Here is an 18,900-nt window from a genome sequence, read left to right as displayed (position 1 = left end):
GCCTCTTTATATATATAGATGAGAAGCACCTGGTAATCAAACCACAAGATTGTTGGCTCCTCCGATTCAAACCATTGGGCAGGACAAGATAAGCTCCTCTCAAGGCTACATTCTTGTATCCCCCTCCTCCCTGCTCTTCTCACAACTCAGGGATAACTTGCACCAAGGAATCCCTAGTTAGCAGAAAGTACCCTTTCCCCCACCCCTTCAAGCATGCCTCTTTTGAACTCTTTATAACTTTTACTCTAAGCAAGTTTTACAGACTTGAAAAAAATACTGATAAGACACCGCCCTAGAACATCTGTCTCCTAGAAAGCAAACAAACTACACCTTTTTAAGACATCCTCTGGTGCAGGGGTGGGCAAACTTTTTGACTCGAGGGCCACAATGGGTTCTTAAACTGGACCGGAGGGCCGGAACAAAAGCATGGATGGAGTGTTTGTGTGAACTAATATAAATTCAAAGTAAAGGAGTGGAGGGGAGAGCAAGAGAACCCTCCGCTCTTTTGGCTCCGAGGGCCGTAGTTTGCCCACGGCTGCTCTGGTGTTTGTTCAATTTTAGGCCAAACCCTCCTTCTTTCCTTGTCACCCAGTAACAGTGGAAATCGTTTGAAAGTGGAAATCGCTCTTTGTTTCCTGTCCTGAGGTGACTGGCAGTACTTGGCCCTTCCCTTTCTTGGAAAGGAAAATAAACCTCCTCTCAGCATCTCTCCTTTCAGTTGAGAATTCTTTCACAGCCCACGTCACCGGCCAAACCCTAACACAAATAAAGTGCAACATCATTATTACAGAGCTTTTTAAAGAAAAAAAGGTAGAACTGGGGCCCAGCACAAGTATTTTCAATGAACAATTATAAAATCAAATTTTTACTTTTACCCTTTTTTTCTAGTGTTAATGTAAAAACATTCAAACCTGTAAAGAATTTCTGTGAGTTTATTTGAGCCAAACTGTCGACAATTGCCAGGAAGCAGTATCTCAAGGGATTGGGATAACGCTCCAGAGAATGGCGGTTTCTCATCTATTTTTATGCATTGCCATCAAAGGAAGGGACCTTGTGGGTTATATGTGTGGACCTAAGGGGCCACATGCTGACCTGACAAGCTCAGGGGAGGCCTGCATGGTGGTCTTGCAAACACAGAGACCTAAAGTCACCACAAGGATGGTCTGAAATTAAACTTTAACTAAAAGCAGTGATGGTGGGTAGTTAGTCCTAGGTGGGTATCTTCACTGACAAGGTCAACCTTTACGTTAACTGAGCCCATCTGTCTTTTTGCATCTGTGATAACACACCCTTGAAAAGTCTGGGTAACTTGTAAATTGCCTTTTTCTGGACCCCCTGGGGCACAACCTAATGTGGTGGGCGCCAGGACAGAGACCACAGATTCCTTCATTGTTATGTTAATTGATCCTGCACCCACCTAAGTATGTGTCTATCATTTTACTTTTCATCCAATGCCAAGGGTTCCCCGCCCTCCCCGCCCTGCCACCCCCCCACGCTTTGCTTTCTCCCGCCTCTCTAATCTATCACCAATGGATTTCTTTTTTCTTTTTTTTTGTGAGAATTTTTATTAATTTAATAAATCTTTATTGTTCAGATTATTACAATTGTTCCTCTTTTTTCCCCCCATAGCTCCCCTCCACCCGGTTCCCACCCCACCCTCTGCCCTTTACACCCCACACTGTCCTCATCCATAGGTGTATGATTTTTGTCCAGTCTCTTCCCACACCCCCCACACCCCTTTCCCCCTGAGAACTGTCAGTCCACTCCCTTTCTATGCCCCTGGTTCTATTATATTCACCAGATTATTCTGTTCCTCAGATTTTCTTATTCACTTGATTTTTAGATTCACTTGTTGATAGATATGTATTTGTTGTTCATAATTTTTATCTTTACCTTTTTCTTCTTCCTCTTCTTAAAGAATACCTTTCAGCATTTCATATAATACTGGTTTGGTGGTGATGAACTCCTTTAGCTTTTGCTTATCTGTGAAGCTCTTTATCTGCCCTTCAATTCTGAATGATAGCTTTGCTGGGTAGAGTAATCTTGGTTCTAGGTTCTTGCTATTCATCACTTTGAATATTTCTTGCCACTCGCGTCTGGCCTGCATAGTTTCTGTTGAAAAATCAGCTGACAATCATATGGGTGCTCCCTTGTAGGCAACTAACTGTTTTTCTCTTGCTGCTTTTAATATTCTCTCTTTGTCTTTTGCTCTTGGCATTTTAATTATGATGTGTCTTGGTGTGGTCCTCTTCGGATTCCTTTTGTTTGGGGTTCTGTGCACTTCCTGGTCTTGTAAGTCTATTTCTTTCACCAGGTGGGGGGAGTTTTCGGTCATTATTTCTTCAAATAGGTTTTCAGTATCTTGCTCTCTCTCTTCTTCTGGCACCCCCTTAATTCAGATGTTGGTACGCTTGAGGTTGTCCCAGAGGTTCCTTACACTATCTTCAACTTTTTGGATTCTTTTTTCTTGTTGCTTTTCTGGTTGAGTGTTTTTTGCTTCTTTGTATTTCAAATCTTTGACTTGATTCTTGCAGTCCTCTAGTCTGCTGCTAGGTCTCTGTATAATATTTTTTATTTCAGTCAGTGTATGTTTAATTTCTAGTTGGTCCTTTTTCATATCCTCGAGGGTCTCGCTAAATTTATCAGCCTTTTCTAGGAAATTCTTGAAAAACATTATAACCGTGGTTTTGAACTCTATATCCAGTAGTTTGTTTTCCTCCATTTCTTTCGTTTGTGATCTGTTTCTTTGTCTCTGCATTTTCGTTGCTTCCCTGAGTTGGTAGAGTAGCTCTGTGTGGTAGGTGTCCTATAGGGCCCAGTGGCTCAACCTCCCCAGTTACCTGAGGTGGACACTCTTGGTGCACCCCTTTGTGGACTGTGTGCACAGCCTTGTTGTAGTTAAGTCTTGATTGTTGTTGGTATCACTGGGAGGAATTGACCTCCAGGCCAATTGGCTATGAAGATCAGCTGTGTCTATGCTGGGAGAACTTCTGTGCTGGAAACACCCTTATGAGACAAGACTTGCAAAATTGCAAAAGCCTCTGTGCTCAGCTTGGATGGGGTGGAGTCTCAGGACGGAGCAGACAGCCTTGGCTTCCCATCAGCCCTGCCCTATGAGGCGCCTGGATCTCATTGTTCCTCGGTACTCGCTGCAAGCACCTCTGAGAGAAAGCTGCCCTCGAGTTTCGCCTGCTGCCAGACAGTCCAGTTTCTCCCCAAATTAGTCTGGGTTCCCAGAGTCTCGCCCAGAACTAGAGTTCAGCGCAGTCGGTAGCTTCCATCTCCCTCCCGCTTGAGAAAGCCAGCCGTGCACTCAGCAGTCAGTCCTCTCCGGCACACGCGCCTCCGGACATCTGCCTTCTGCAGCTCCCCTGAGTCTCAGGGTGCTTTTCTCTTTTCCTGACAGTCCAGATTTCCCCCGAATGAGTCTGGATTCCCAGAGTCTCACCTGGAACTGGAGTTCAGCACAGTCGGGGGCTTCCGTCTCCCTCCCGCCTGAGAAAGCCAGCCACGCATTCAGCCGCCAGTCCTCTCTGCGCCCGCGTCTCCCTACCTCAGCCTTTTGCAGCTCCTCTGAGTCTCAATGTGCTTTTCTCGTTCCTTCTAGTTGTAGAATTTCCACTCAGCCAGCTTTCCTGTGGTTCTGGATGATGTCCGTTTTGTCTTTTAGTTGTAGTTTTGAAATTGTTGTGGGAGGCAGCCGTTTAGGTGTTTACCTATGCCACCATCTTGGTTTCTCCTCTGACCAATGGATTTCTTGTGACCCACCTACGTCCCTCTTTTGATTGCAATGTATAAATACAGATGTAACCCGCCATTCTCGGGAGGATCATCTCAATCCCTTCAGGTTCTGCTTCCCGGCAATTGTGGACAGTTTGGCTCAAATAAACTCACAAAAATTCTTTACAGGTTTGAATGTTTTTTTATATTAACACATGAAATCCACTGGTGATAGATTAGAGAGGCGGGAGAAAGCAAAGCAGAGTGGGGGGGTGGGAGCGGGGAGGAGCCCCTGGGATTGTATAAAAAGTAAAATGATAGACACATACTTAGGTGGGTGCAGTCAACAATTAACAATGTAACAATGACAATGAAGGAATTTGTGGTCTCTGTCCTGGTGCCCAGCACATTAGGTTGTGCCCCAAGGGGTCCAGAAAAAGGGAAGTTACAAGTTACCCAGACATTTCAAGGGCATGTTATCATAGATGCAAAAAGACAGGTGGGCTCAACTAAGGTAAAGGTTGACCTTTCCAGCCTAGGATATAACCACCCACCATCACTGCTTTTAGTTAAAGTTTAATTTCAGATTCTTTGTGGTGACTTTAGGCCTCTGCATTTGCAAGACCGCCCTGCAGGCCTCCCCTGAGCTGTCAGGTCAGCATGTGGCCCCTTTCGTCCACACTAGTACTAAAGCCTAAGGAAGGCCTTAATCTCATCTTGCCAGAAAAATACCCAGAGAATTCTCACAGGGAAGAGTGTTCCCGCCCTTTAAAAGTTTTTGGTATCTATTCGGCCTTTTAGGAGCCTAATGGCAGGGAGCACAGCCCGATGCTCCCTCTGGCCATGAAGATATCAACGAATGCAATCGGAAAGAGTAAGTATAACTACCCAGCCTTTCCAATGCCACAAGCATGTCCCTGGAAAACTCTAGAGAATCAATGAGACAAACTCCTGCTATGAGGATCAGTGATAAGTCTCAATCGAAGACATCGGCAGGGCAGCAGGTATATGCTAACTAGACCGAAGGCCGTAGTTTTCACATACAGGAGCAATAACTACTCAGAGAAGACACGATGGTAGAGAAAATCCCACTGACAACAGCAACAAAAGAAATTACATAATTAGGTATAAATCTAACACAAAATGTGCAAAACCCATGTGAGGAAAACTGAGCCCCTCCTACACAAGAAACCACCCTGGTTGGTTTACAAATCACACTCCTGGTTAAACCATCAATCAGTCACACGCTGATACCAATGTGGTTATGGAAAAAGAAACGTGAAAGAATGGCTAGGAAAGCACTGAAAAAGAGAAGCTACGGTAAGATATTAAAATATGCTATACAGCTTCTGTAATTCAAACAACTCGGGACCGCACATGGATAGACAAACCAGTGGAATAGACTAGATGGCCCAAAACAGACCCAAGGATGGTGTCATTAAAGGAGGCATCTCAGACCAAAAATTCCACTCTTTAATAAATGGAGACAAGTGGGTAGCCACTTGGAACAAGATAAAGCCAGACCCATATTTCACACCATCCACAAGAACAACTTCAATAAAAAACAGAGATCTAGTGTGAAACCTGGAATTACACAAGTACTGGAAGAAAACGGAATACTATAGACCTGCCAACAAAAAGGAGACTGAAATGAACTTACATGGAGCGACTTTCAGGAAATATTGTTAATGGAAACAAAGAGCAAGCGAGTATTCATAAATGAAAGACAGGGAGATAAGAAAAGGATGCTTTCATCTGCTTCTATCTGGTGGGGGGGCGGGGGAGGGAGGGCAAGAAGGACGAACCAGGCACCTCAGTAGCCCCTAAACTTCAGGGAGGGCCAGGCTTTCCCAGAGGTGCTACTGAGCCGAGTCTGCCCAGCTCCAGCTGGGGTCACAGCCAGGCCTGAGCTCTCATGAGGTCACTGTTTCCCGGAGACACATGGGTGGAAGGACTGGGCTGGACTGTCTGAGGGTATGAGTACCTCATTCTCCCAGGAGATGGCCCTGACTTACAGCTCCCCACTCCTCCCACACGCCAACTTTCTGTAGCTCAGGGTGTGTTCTGAAATATTGTGAAATAACGAATACACCCTGTGAAATGATTTTTCTTTCACTAAAGTACAGCCCCTTGAAACTGACTATCCAGTAGTCCCTCCTTATATGCAGTTTTGATTTCCATGGTTACCCACTGTCAAAAATATTAAATGGAAAATTCCAGAAATGAACAATTTGTAGTTTTACATCGTGTGCTGTTCTGAGAGCGTGATGATGTCTGGAGCTGTCCTGCTCGGCCTGCCCAGGACGTGACTCATCCCTTTGTCCAACACACATGCTGCACATGCTCCTCGCCTGCTAGCCCCTTAGGAACGTCTTGGCTGTATGATCAACTGTCTTAGCATCTTGGTGCTTGTGTTCGAGTCACTGACTTAATAAAGGCCCCGCAGGGCAAGAGTGGTGACTGCCATTCTGGTGTGCCACTGGGAGCCACAGTGCTTCGTCTCGGTGAGAGGTCTGTGCCAGAGAACACAGTTGGTACAGGGCTCCGTTCTACCCGCAGGTCCAGGTACCCACCGGGGTCTGGGAGCATATCACCCATGGACCCGGGGGTCCACTGGGATTTAGGAAGAACATAAAGAACAGAATGGAGTGGACCGGGAGAAAGTAGGGAAGTGTGTTGGTGTGCAATAGTTAGAGATAAACCGCCTCCGTGCTCTCGGCGGAGTATGCCTTTATGCTGAGGGAGAGTGGACTTTAAATTCCATTCCCCGGCCACAGGCTAGTGGTCATCTGGTCCACCTCCCTTAATTCAGATAAGAAAACAGTATCTCCCCAAAGTGAAGGGGTTTGCCTAAGGACAGAACAGGTGTCTGAGACGCAGGGCCAGAGCCGACACCGGCGGCCTTAGTGCAGACTCTCTACGGCCCAGTGGTGCCGTCTGCAGGGCGGCCCCTCGGAAACCGAGCCCAAACGGTAGCACTCGTACACCTCCTCACTTGCCTGCCTGGCTGTGATCAGCCACAGCATGGCCTCAGCGCTCCTGCAAGGGCCACATGTTTGAGTTTAATGTGCATTTATGCCCTGTGCCCTACTCAGCCGGAATGCCACACACAGGATTGCTGTTGGAGACACCTCTCACCTCCTTTCTTACCAGATCCAATCCTATCTAATAAAGAGGGAATATGCTAATTGACCATCACAACCTCACAAAGCTGGTGGCACCCACAGCCAATAAGAAGGGGATATACTAATTAAATGCCACGCCCTCAAAGATGGCAGCACCCACAGCCACAAGATGGCGGCACCCAGTCTCCTCAGCCCCGCTGGGGTGGCAGGTGCGCGGCACGGCCAGGCCCGCCCCCAGGCGGGTCCGGCCGCTCCACGCCCCTGCCTCCGGAGCCCCCAGTCCCCTCAGACCCCAGCCATGCAGGGCCGCCCGAGGCGCAAGTAAGCCTCGAATGTCAGCTGCCCAGCCACCCAGGGCCGGCCTGAGGTGCAGACAAGCCTCGGATGGCAGCTGCCTAGCCGCCCAGGGCCGCCCGAGGCTCAGGTAACCAGGGCCGGCTGAGGCTTGTGCTGCCGGCAGTGGCAGCAGCAAAGGTGTGATGGGGCGTCGCCTTTCCCTGATCACCGGGTCGCCTCCCGCCCCTGAGGGCTCCAGGACTGTGAAAGGGGGCAGGCCAGGCTGAGGGATCCCCCCTTCCAGTCCATGAATTTTCATGCACCGGGCCTCTAGTCCAGTGGTCGGCAAACCGTGGCTCGTGAGCCACATGCAGCTCTTTGGCCCCTTGAGTGTGGCTCTTCCACAAAATACCACAGCCTGGGCGAGTCTATTTTGAAGAAGTGGCGTTAGAAGAAGTTTAAGTTTAAAAAATTGGGCTCTCAAAAGAAATTTCAATCATTGTACTGTTGATATTTGGCTCTGTTGACGAATGAGTTTGCCGACCATTGCTCTAGTATATAATAAATCCCATGGGCTGTCTTCCAAACATGCCCACACCCTCCTTCACACACCCAGCATCACCTCTTACCTGGGGGACAGCAGCAGCCTCCACCAGGCCCCCTGCCTCCGCCCCAGCCCACCAGGCCCCCTGCCTCCGCCCCACCCATCAGGCCCCCTGCCTCCTCCCCACCCATCAGGCCCCCTGCCTCCGCCCCACCCATCAGGCCCCCTGCCTCTGCCCCACCCCACCAGGCCCCCTGCCTCCGCCCCAGCCATCAGGCCCCCTGCCTCCGCCCCAGCCCATCAGGCCCCCTGCCTCCGCCCCAGCCCACCAGGCCCCCTGCCTCCTCCCCAGCCATCAGGCCCCCTGCCTCCGCCCCACCCATCAGGCCCCCTGCCTCCGCCCCACCCCACCAGGCCCCCTGCCTCCGCCCCACCCCACCAGGCCCCCTGCCTCCGCCCCAGCCCACCAGGCCCCCTGCCTCCGCCCCAGCCCACCAGGCCCCCTGCCTCCGCCCCAGCCCATCAGGCCCCCTGCCTCCGCCCCACCCACCAGGCCCCCTGCCTCCGCCCCAGCCCACCAGGCCCCCTGCCTCCGCCCCAGCCCACCAGGCCCCCTGCCTCCGCCCCACCCACCAGGCCCCCTGCCTCCGCCCAAGCCCACCAGGCCCCCTGCCTCCGCCCAAGCCCACCAGGCCCCCTGCCTCTGCCCCACCCCACCAGGCCCCCTGCCTCCGCCCAAGCCCACCAGGCCCCCTGCCTCCGCCCCACCCATCAGGGCCCCTGCCTCCGCCCCACCCATCAGGGCCCCTGCCTCCGCCCCACCCATCAGGCCCCCTGCCTCCGCCCCACCCATCAGGCCCCCTGCCTCTGCCCCACCCATCAGGGCCCCTGCCTCCGCCCCACCCATCAGGGCCCCTGCCTCCGCCCCAGCCATCAGGCCCCCTGCCTCCGCCCCAGTCATCAGGGCCCCTGCCTCCGCCCCAGTCATCAGGCCCCCTGCCTCCTCCCCACCCATCAGGGCCCCTGCCTCTGCCCCACCCATCAGGCCCCCTGCCTCCTCCCCAGCCATCAGGGCCCCTGCCTCCGCCCCGGCCCATCAGGCCATTCTCAGGGCAGTGGCAGCTTCAAGAATCTGTGCAATTCCATCAGCCTCAGAGTGAAAACGAGGTCCTACAGGACCCCCCTCGCCCCCCACATTCCTTCTTAACCGCCCCCCCACCATGTTCTCCACACCCTGCCCTGTCCTCAGGCCCAGCCACCCTGGAGCTCTGAGCTCGCGGAGAGCACTGGAGCCTTTCTGCCGCGCCCGCTGTGACGTGGGCCCCAAAGTCGGCATCACAGCTGCACCACCACACACCCCCCCCCCCCCCCCCCCCCGCCGCACTGGCGCTCCTGCAAGCTGGACCGAGGGCTGCTGCCCGCGACAGCACAGGAGGTCCATGCGCGGTCGGTGGTGCCCCAGCCTCCTTTCTGACCTTCCTGTCTGTGATGAAAGATTAAAATTCAAAAACCAAAAACTTCCGTTCTTTTAAAGTTTTGTCTTAGTTTTTTTTTTTATTATTCTGTAAACATTAAAATTTGGAATGTACAAAAGAGAGCAGGAAGGAAGGGGATGCGAGGGTGACGGAAAGGCAGGTAGGAAGGCAGAAGGCAGAGAAAGGAAGTCACCCCGAGGGCTGCCACGCAAACCGCTCCCATTAATCTTTGCGTTTCTAAGTGCCTTTAACCCACCCCAGGGAGTGGGAGCAACCTTCTTGGCCATCCTGACTCACCAGACCCGGCCCTGGCTGAGGTCACTCCGCACCCACAGCTTCAGACAAGGCATTCTGGGGACCTTCTGGCGTCTCACCCAGACTTGGCTGAGTTCATCTTGGCCATACTTTTTGAGAGATTCTGGAATCTTCTCTGGAGAGAAAAAGAGTAAGTTTAGTTGGCTGTATCCCCAGCAGTTATAAAGAAAGTGGTGACATAGAAGGAGCACCCAGGATTAGAACAAGTCCTCTTCGTTGAGATGAACATACCAAATCTCTCTATCGCCAGAATCCCTCATCAAATTACATGAGCACTCACTTTACCCAAAGGCCCACACTGCCTCCCTCCAAAGATGGTTCCATCTAGAGCTACAAGAGGCAGCTTTAAAACTGGACACCCCAAAACTCAAATGATTGGGTTCCCTGGTTTCTTGTTCAGAGCTTCCATCTGGACCAGTGGTTCTCAACCTTCCTAATGCCGCGACCCTTTAATACAGTTCCTCATGTTGTGGTGACCTCCAACCATAAAATTATTTTCATTGCTACTTCATAACTGTAATTTTGCTACTGTTATGAACTGTAATGTAAATATCTGATATGCAGGATGTATTTTCATTGTTACAAATTGAACATAATTACAGCATAGTGATTAATCACAAAACAATATGTAATTATATATTGTGAAATATTTATTTCTAATTACAAATAAATGAAATTTTGTCTTGAAGCATGGTGTAGCATGGGTAACAGTCTTAATATAACAACAATAAACTACATTGCTACATTTTGCGACAGTATGCGTAAAAAGCCAACGTCAGGGCGAAGGTTGAGATTGCTTCTTTTTCACCAGATCAGAAATTCTCGGGGCAGTCTTTGCAAGAACACAACGAAGATCATCTTCCACAACAAGTCTACTCCTGTATTTAGACTTGATAACCAACAAGCTGGAAAACCCTGTTTCACAAAGATATGTTGTTGGAAAGGGAAGAAGAAGGTGCAACACAGTCTCAGACAGAACAGGATATGACTGCAAACACTTGATCCAGATATTTGTAACTGGCATTGTAGGGAAATCAGTTCTCGCTGCATTGCTGCTAATAAGTTCAATTAACTCCTCTTGTGCTGTCTCAAGAACATCTTCAACTTTGACTGGCAAGTGCAAATGGGGTGTCAGGTAGATTTGGAAAGTACAATGAAATTTTGTCTGCAAGCATGTGCAAGTGTTCTTTCACAGAAATTATCATCGTAATCCTTTTGTCTGGTTCAATGTCATGTTCCTCAAAGAAAGCAGATAAGGTAGGCAACATGTAAATTTTATTTTCATCCAAATTTTTTTGCCAAAGCTGAAGTTTCATTTGCAATGATCGGATCTTTTCAGACAAATCGAGGCATGTTGCATTTGGTCCTTGCATTGATAAATTTAACTCATTCAAGATGGCAAAGATGTCAACCAAGTAAGCTATTTTCTGCAGTTCACTTTTATTGCTGAAAAGTGCTTCGAACTGCAGTCTTGCTTTCTGATTAAAAAACGTTTTGAGTTCATCACAAAGCTCAAAAACACATTTTAAAACTTTTCCTCTCGACAACCATCTCACTTCAGTGTGAAATAGCAGAGCATTGTTCGGCGCATCCAACTCGTTGCACAGTTGTGAAAAAGTCGACTGTTTAAAGTGCTCGCCTTTACAAAATTGACAGAAGTTATGACGCTTTCCATTACTTCTTGTAACTCTTGTGGCAGCATCTTCATTGCTAATATTTGCCGATGAATCATACAGTGAGTTCCGATGACTTTTGGTGACTCATTCAGTACCAAACGTTGAGATCCAGATCGACATCCTAGCATATCTGGCGCACCATCTGTGCAAATACCACAAACCTTTTCCCAAGAGATCTTATGCTCTTTGAGAAATGAACCAACTGTGTCAAATACATCACGTGCACTAGCTGTTGTTTCAAGAGGTTTGCAAAAAAGAAACTCATCTTTAAAGTCGCCATCATTAATATACCTCACGTAAACCAGTAACTGTGAACAGTTTGCAACGTCTGTAGATTCATCAAGCTGGAGACTAAATATTGGAAGTGGAGTAGATTTAATTTCCTGGATTACCTGATCAAGAATATCAGTAGACATGTCATCTATTCGTCTGCGGACAGTCGTTAGATAAGGAAATTGCACTCAATTTCGTAACAAATTTGTCTCTGATCATAACTCGAACAATGTCTTTGGCCACTGGCAACAGTAAATCCTCAGCAATGGTGTGAGGTTTCATAGCTCTGGCGATTCTGAGTGCCACCAAATATGAAGCTTCAACGGCTGCTACGTTTTGTTTGTGGTACTTGCCACCAGTGTCAATTCTGGCTTTCTTGAGTCCATCAGCTTTGCTTCTAAAATAGTTGGTATCCTTGCCGGCAAAGCTTGAATGTTTGCTATCAAAATGGCGTTTTAGTTTGTTTGGCTTCATAGATTTGGCTGATAGAACTTCACAACAAATAACACATTGGGGTTTCTCAATTCCTGCTGTAATTATTGAGGTAAAACCATACTGTAAAAAATCCTCACTGTATTTTCTTTTCTCAACGTTCTTCTGTACACGATCCATTGTCATGGGATGGTTTGCTAATGAAAATAGTATATGACAATAGCTTTAATAATACAAAAGATGACACATGGCATAGTTCAGTCAATACAGTTCATTAAAGTTTCCTATGATTCACCATTCTGTGTTTTTTTTACATACCTGTTACTATCATAAGGGGGCAGTATTCACATCAACCACAGCTGAATATAAAAAGACCGGTCAGCATCCAGATAAAGTTCCCATGGTACAGATTTTTTTTTGTTTTTGCAGCAGTTGATGATTTCACAGTACATGATTTTACATTTACCCAGTAATTATAATTCATGAAGTGTCGTTTTACCTCCAATACTGCTGCTTTCAACACAGTAGCTGCTTTTAACAGAGTAGCTGCTTTCAACACAGCGGCTGCTTTCTACACAGTAGCTTCTCTCTACACAGTAGCTGCTCTCTACATACGTGTGACTGGTCTGCATAAGTACATTATGGTGCCAACCCTGTCACATACACCTGTATTTGTACGGGGTGTACGTGATGGGGTTGGCGTGATGATGTCATCAGCCAGGTACTCACTCGTATGTGGGTGTATCTGCATGTGGGTGGACCCGCCTGGAGATGGATAGAAGAGCGGTGTCTCAGTTCCTAAGACCATCAGAAATATGTGTTTTCCGATGGTCTTAGGCGACCCTTGTGAAAGGGTCGTTGGACCCCCAAAGGGGTCAAGACCCACAGGTTGAGAACTGCTGATCTAGACCCTAATGGTCTGATCTAGAATGTTTTTCATGTGGTGCCCGTTTTATCAGGAGCAATGCCTTTGGGCAGGGAAGTGTAATTACGTATGGAATGCAATTCACTGAGCTGGAATGAGGCTAGTCACCCAGCAGGCTCGGCTGCTGATGTGTGGTCAGCACCAGCCCCCTGCCCCGGGCGCCTGGAGACGGTCACTGTCCCTGCCCTCAGCTGGAGCTTTCCATACACTGTGGTGTGAAGCTGCTCAGGAACACAGCGGCTGGCTGTGGGTGGGACAGAACCAGGAAAAGGCCTTTGAACTTGGGCAGCTGGGGGTTCAATGTGGTTCGCAGATTCTGTTCATGTCTCCTGAGATCAGCTTTCTAACCTCTGCATGTGCTTTCATTTTCCCAGCCATGCTGCGGGCACTAGCTGGGTGAAGTCTCTGTGCGGAGCGTGTACATGGGACCCATCTAGGAAATGATGCCGCCTTGTTGAAGCCAAATGTGAAGAACACAATTAAAGAGAGACTTACAGCTTGGAATTCTGGCTACACTGGGACAGGCTGTGTGAATCAGGCCCCGAAACTACACCTGGCAGGTGACAGCCTCCCAAACGGGCCACACCCACGTTAACAGAGACACACAGCCTGTTCGTCAGCCATCAGCCCCGGGGGCATTGGGCGTTCATCCTCCAGTAATAACCATCTAGTCACACAGCTATAAGCTATAAGCAGAATGAGGGCTCGTTCGTCCCAAACAAAAATCCCACCCAAGTCTTCCCTTGGACTTGAGGTGAAGCTGCACAGAAGGGAACGCCAATCCAGAATAACTTCTTAGGACAGTGGTCGGCAAACTCATTCGTCAACAGAGCCAAATATCAACAGTACAATTGAAATTTCTTTTGAGAGCCCAATTTTTTAAACTTAAACTTCTTCTAACGCCACTTCTTCAAAATAGACTCGCCCAGGCCATGGTATTTTGTGGAAGAGACACACTCAAGGGGCCAAAGAGCCGCATGTGGCTCGCGAGCCGCAGTTTGCCGACCACAGTCTTAGGAGACCAGGTTGGGGGCTGAGTACTTACTTTTGGCCACAACAGCAAAGGGCAAAGAAAAAACTTTCTATTTAATCCCTTCTCGACAGGTGTGAGTGCAGGACAGCACAGGAGTAACACGAAGGGAGACAAAAGCCTTCATGCACGTCTGAGTCCACACCTGCAGCTGGTGGCTTCCCCCTCCTGCACGTAGAAGTGAGTTTCCCAGAAGTGCACTCATTAGAAAGGAAAACTATGGATCTTCCAGAAAAGCCCTGCTGTTCAGGACGGTCTTCCATGGAGCACAGTCAGGATGAGCTGGCAGCAGCCCCGGGGTCGGAGTAAAGGCAAGCTGGGGCCGGCTGGAAGGCTGCCCTCGCCCCTGACTCGGCAGCCAGGGGACAGGAACCGGGACAGGAGGCCTCCTTCCTGTGACCCCCTGCCGAGCTGCCATAACTCTACGATGCAAATGCAACTGCTGCTGCAAATGGGGAACCCACGCGTGCGGAGTTGAGCAGCTTGCGAAAGTCACGTAAGGGATGCAATGAAGTCCTATGACCCTTTGCCACTCACTCAGCTTAGGTCACGGCCACCTCTGCCCCAAGGTCCCCTCTGTCTCTCTGACACACAGGTGGCATCTGACCATCTGTCTTTGACCCCAGTACCGTGGCCTTTTGTAAGCTGGCAGAGGCCCCGATGCTCTGGAGAAAAGCATTAACAAGAGGCAGGGAAAGGAAAAGACCCTCGTTCCCTCGCCCTGACACTGTCCCCGGGACACCAAGCAAGGCTGCGAGACCAGGCCGGCAGGTCTACCGTGGCCTTGGGGTCAGCCAACCAGCCGACTCCCTGCCCTTTCTTGGACAGGAAGAAGGAAATGACTGTGTCACAGGCAAGAACAGTGCACGGAAGCCATTCTGAGGAGAATTCCTTTCGCCAAGAACACAAAGGGAGGCACCTGGGCCAGAGCTCCAGCTCCTGGCTGCTGTCACGGGGGCGCGGGGCCTGTGCTGACTGCTGGGAGCCCTGGGATTCAGTGTCAGGGGACACAGCCCCTTCTGGCCCCCACCCTCCCCTGCTCACTCATCTCTGGAGGAACAGAACTGACCGGTCATACCAGGAGTGACCAGGCATCGGTGAGCTGGGCCATGACGCCTACACTCACGGGAGGCGTCACGGGTCCCCTCGCCTGTGCTGCAGTTAGGAAGCGTGTCGCCGCTGGGCACTGAACTGCACTCTCCGGCTGTCCCGTCCGTGGACTGTCCACATCTGATGACCTTACCTCACAAGCAGGACGGGAGACAGAGAGGAGTATGTTTGTAGCTTCCTCCTCCCTGGGCAGAAACGATGTCGCGTTCCTAACACACGTCCTTTTATTTTTTATTTTTTATTTTTTATTTTTTTTTTTATATATTTTATTGATATTTTACAGAGAGAGGAAGGGAGAGGGATAGAGAGTCAGAAACATCGATGAGAGAGAAACATCGATCAGCTGCCTCCTGCACACCTCCCACTGGGGATGTGCCCGCAACCAAGGTACATGCCCTTGACCGGAATCGAACCCGGGACCCTTCAGTCCGCAGGCCGACGCCCTATCCACTGAGCCAAACCGGTTTCGGCCTAACACACGTCCTTTTAGCTGGAGGATAAGCCAGTCGCTCTTCGAGGCCCCACATATTGAGGGACCTGTGTCAGCCCAGGGGCACAGACTTAGAGACGGGGCAGGGGGGCTGATTCTCAGAGCAGTGGTCGACCATGCAGTGATGCGGGATGGAGGTGAGGGCTCTGGGTCCCAGTCCAGGGCAGAGTTGGGAGGGGAGGGCAGGGCAGGGCAGGGTCCTTGAAAAGGAGTCTGGTAAATGCTGGAAGCGACTGGAATGCTTATTTAAAAACCCGGATGGCCAGGTCTTCCCACAATGCACTGATCCGAAGGGAAGAGTAAGCTGGGAATCTACCTTTATTCAGCAGCCCAACTGATTTCTGATCAGGGAAGTTTGGGGAGCACCGCCTCCGTTTGGGAGCCACTGAAGCTTCCCAAAGTGGAGGACATGTTTACCTCGGTGGGCAGAGTGGAGCCTGAAGGCAGGGCGATCACTGCGATCCTTTAAGCAGGAGACCAAGATGCTCCAAAATACGTCGCTGGCAATGCTGGAGCGCCCGGCACGTTTGACACAGCAGTGTCAGGGGGGAGGGGAGTGGGCGGGACGTCACCGACTGCACGCGAGTGGGTGCATGGTCACTGGCTGAGGCACCTCCTCGGGGTGGCCTCTGTAAGCACTGCCCTCCCCAGAGGAAGAGGCCACGGCGATCTGTGCGGCACCTTCACCGCTATCACTGCCCAGTGCACAGGGGTGCTGCGCTGTCCCACTCCTCGTCGGGAACTTCGGGGCCGCAGGAGGCCCGCGCCCTTCACTGTGGCGAAGAGAGGTAGCGACAGGAACAGCAGCTGCAGGAAGGGGACCGACAGCAATGACAGCAGGTGTGCCCACAGCATCAGACTCAGAAAGAATCCGAGGGCAGGCGGCTTCCCGATTCCCAGATCCTCTCGCTATGGAAAGCTGGCCACACAGTGCGCGCCCCACCTTGCCCTCCTGCCCGGCGGCCCTGGCTGCCCCATCCAGCCAGACTTCTGTCCTCTGCAGGCAGGGCTGGCAGCAGACGGGGCCTGGGCATGAGGCTGAGGCGCACGCAGGAGAGTGGGACATCCAGCAGGAAGTTTGAGAGTTGTTGTTTTATATGTTTTTATTGATTTCTGAGTGAGGAAGGGAGAGAGATAGAAACATCAATGATGAGAGAGAATCATTGATCAGCTGCCTCCTGCACGCCCCTTCTGGGGTCAAGCCCACAACCTGGGCATATGCCCTTAACCGGGAATCCAACTTTAACCTCCTGATTCATAGGTGATGCTCAACCACCGAGCCAAGCTGGCCAGGCATGGGATTTTTTCTTTGTTTTGTTTTGAATTTTTTTATTGCTTTCAGAGAGGTAGGGAGATGAGAATTAGAAATACCAATGATGAGAGAGAATTACTGATTGGCCACCCCTGCATGTCCCCCACCCGGGATTTAGCCTGCAACCTAGGCACATGCCCTGACCAGAATCACACCATGACTTCCTGGTTCATAGGTCGACGCTCAACCACCAAGCCACACTGAGCCACATCAGGTTATTATGGTGCACACAGGCCCAGCTAGAATGAAATACTTGCCCATGTTGGGCATACAGGTTGGAATGGCTGTCACTTAGATCATGAGAAAGGACACAGAAATATAAGATCACAACACTAAAATGATTCTGAAGGGAATTAGACTTGTTATTTCTGAGGGAGTAGAAATGATCTTTTGCTTTTGGCTAAAACATAAAACAGAATTTTTCCCACCTCCAAAATTACAAGGTATGATTAAGGTCTATAAACATCATAATTACCCTAATGACACATAATGAGCGATGGGGACTGTTAGCGAGACCTCCACATACACACTGGACAGCATTTGACAAGGAATACTCACCAACGGCCAGTGGCCTGAGGCGACCACACCCCTGCTCTGAAGGCAGAATCCAGGACTCCGCCGGCGCCTCTGCTCGGGACGCACTTCCTGGTTCGGCCTCACACAGGGGCGCAGCGCCTCATGGAGTCAGTGGCGGCCTGGGACCTGTCTGGTACCACGCCCAGGCATGTGCTAATAAGCATTATTGGTTATGGAACTTCGAGTAATAAAGTTTATTTTTTATTAAAGAACCACCAGGACATCTGTCAATTATGATGGTTCTTTGGATCCTACTTGCCCTTCCTTCCTCTTAAAGTCAGACATTCCATCAAAACAGTTTCTTCAAGTTCCGGCCCTGATACCTATGCCATTCAGCATGCCATTCCTCTGCCCGCCCTCTCCACCCACAGTGACATAAAGGGAGGGAGGGAACATGCTGTTTTTGCAGATTTTCATTGAGCATGGAATTTATAGAAAAAGATGTAATTAGAAATAGAAAATTTTAAGAATCTACTACGTCTGTTCATTTTAGCAAGTGACAGGGTTTCCTTTTCCCAGGCTCACCCTGAAGTGAGCGGCTTCCCCGCACCCCCCACCTCCCACCTCCCACCCAGTTGCCTGGCCGGCATGCACGGGCTCCCGGTGACCACCGACACAGATGACATGCAGCCAGCACTGCTCCCTAAGGAAACCCCGTTTAACCAAGTGCTCACAATGGCTACATGACCAAAAAAGGAACACATTTAAATACACAATCTAAGCTAGTTTTTCCCAAACTGTGTTCTGTGAAACACTAGCATCCCACATTCTCAGATACTTTAAATACAAGTCCTGCCTGGGCACTGGGCGGGGCAAGGTCACAGCCATCGACACAAGTGAGAAGAGGCGCCTGTGTCTGTGCTGGGACGCTCTGCGTCGGTGCCAAACTCCAGGCTGTGACAAGGTGGTGACAGGACACTGCTCCCAGGAGAGTCCCACCGACGTCTGCCGGTATCTGCGACTTTCCATGGCTCAGGAAAAGCTTACGTTGATTTATGTTCGTCAGGCGGAGGGAACAAGAGGTGAAGTGTGAGTGAGGCCGCGCTGATGCCAGGTGGTCAGGTGCCAGCGTGCTGCTGCCAGCCGGGCCCTCCCATCCCTCCTGTAAGCGGGCTTCCATTCAGGCTTCTTGGAGAACAGTCACAGCACCCCCGGGGAGAATTCCCACCGCCTGCCCCAAAGCCTCTCTCAGCACTGCAGACCAGCACACGCCTCCAATTCCAACTTGTTCGATTGCTGCTTAACTAAACTTTTACTTTCATTCTTAAAGATCAGCCTTTACATGCTGGATCCTTTCTCTCCAAACATCTTCTGTAACAGCTGTAACATAGTTAAACATACGGTTTGCCTTTCTAAACGAAGTAACTACAGATTAGTCTCCCGACTGCCAATTGCACAGGCTGGGCCCCTCAGGACACCCAACATGGCCGAGACCTTTGTAAATGGCTCGTTTCCACCTAAAAGGCAGTGTCCTTTTTGTGAGCTTCCCCTTCAGAAGGCAAAAACTCCACTTCAGTTTCCTTTATCTATCACTGAGCTCTCTTCAAGGTTGCAATCTTGCAGCAGTAACTGCTGCTTCTGTCTGGTGGGTATTTTCCAACAGGAGCACAGCAATGCTCCC

The sequence above is a fragment of the Plecotus auritus genome (assembly GCF_963455305.1).
Source record: "Plecotus auritus genome assembly, chromosome: 12".
Taxonomy (NCBI): Eukaryota; Metazoa; Chordata; class Mammalia; order Chiroptera; family Vespertilionidae; genus Plecotus; species Plecotus auritus.
This window is presented reverse-complemented; position numbering follows the sequence as displayed.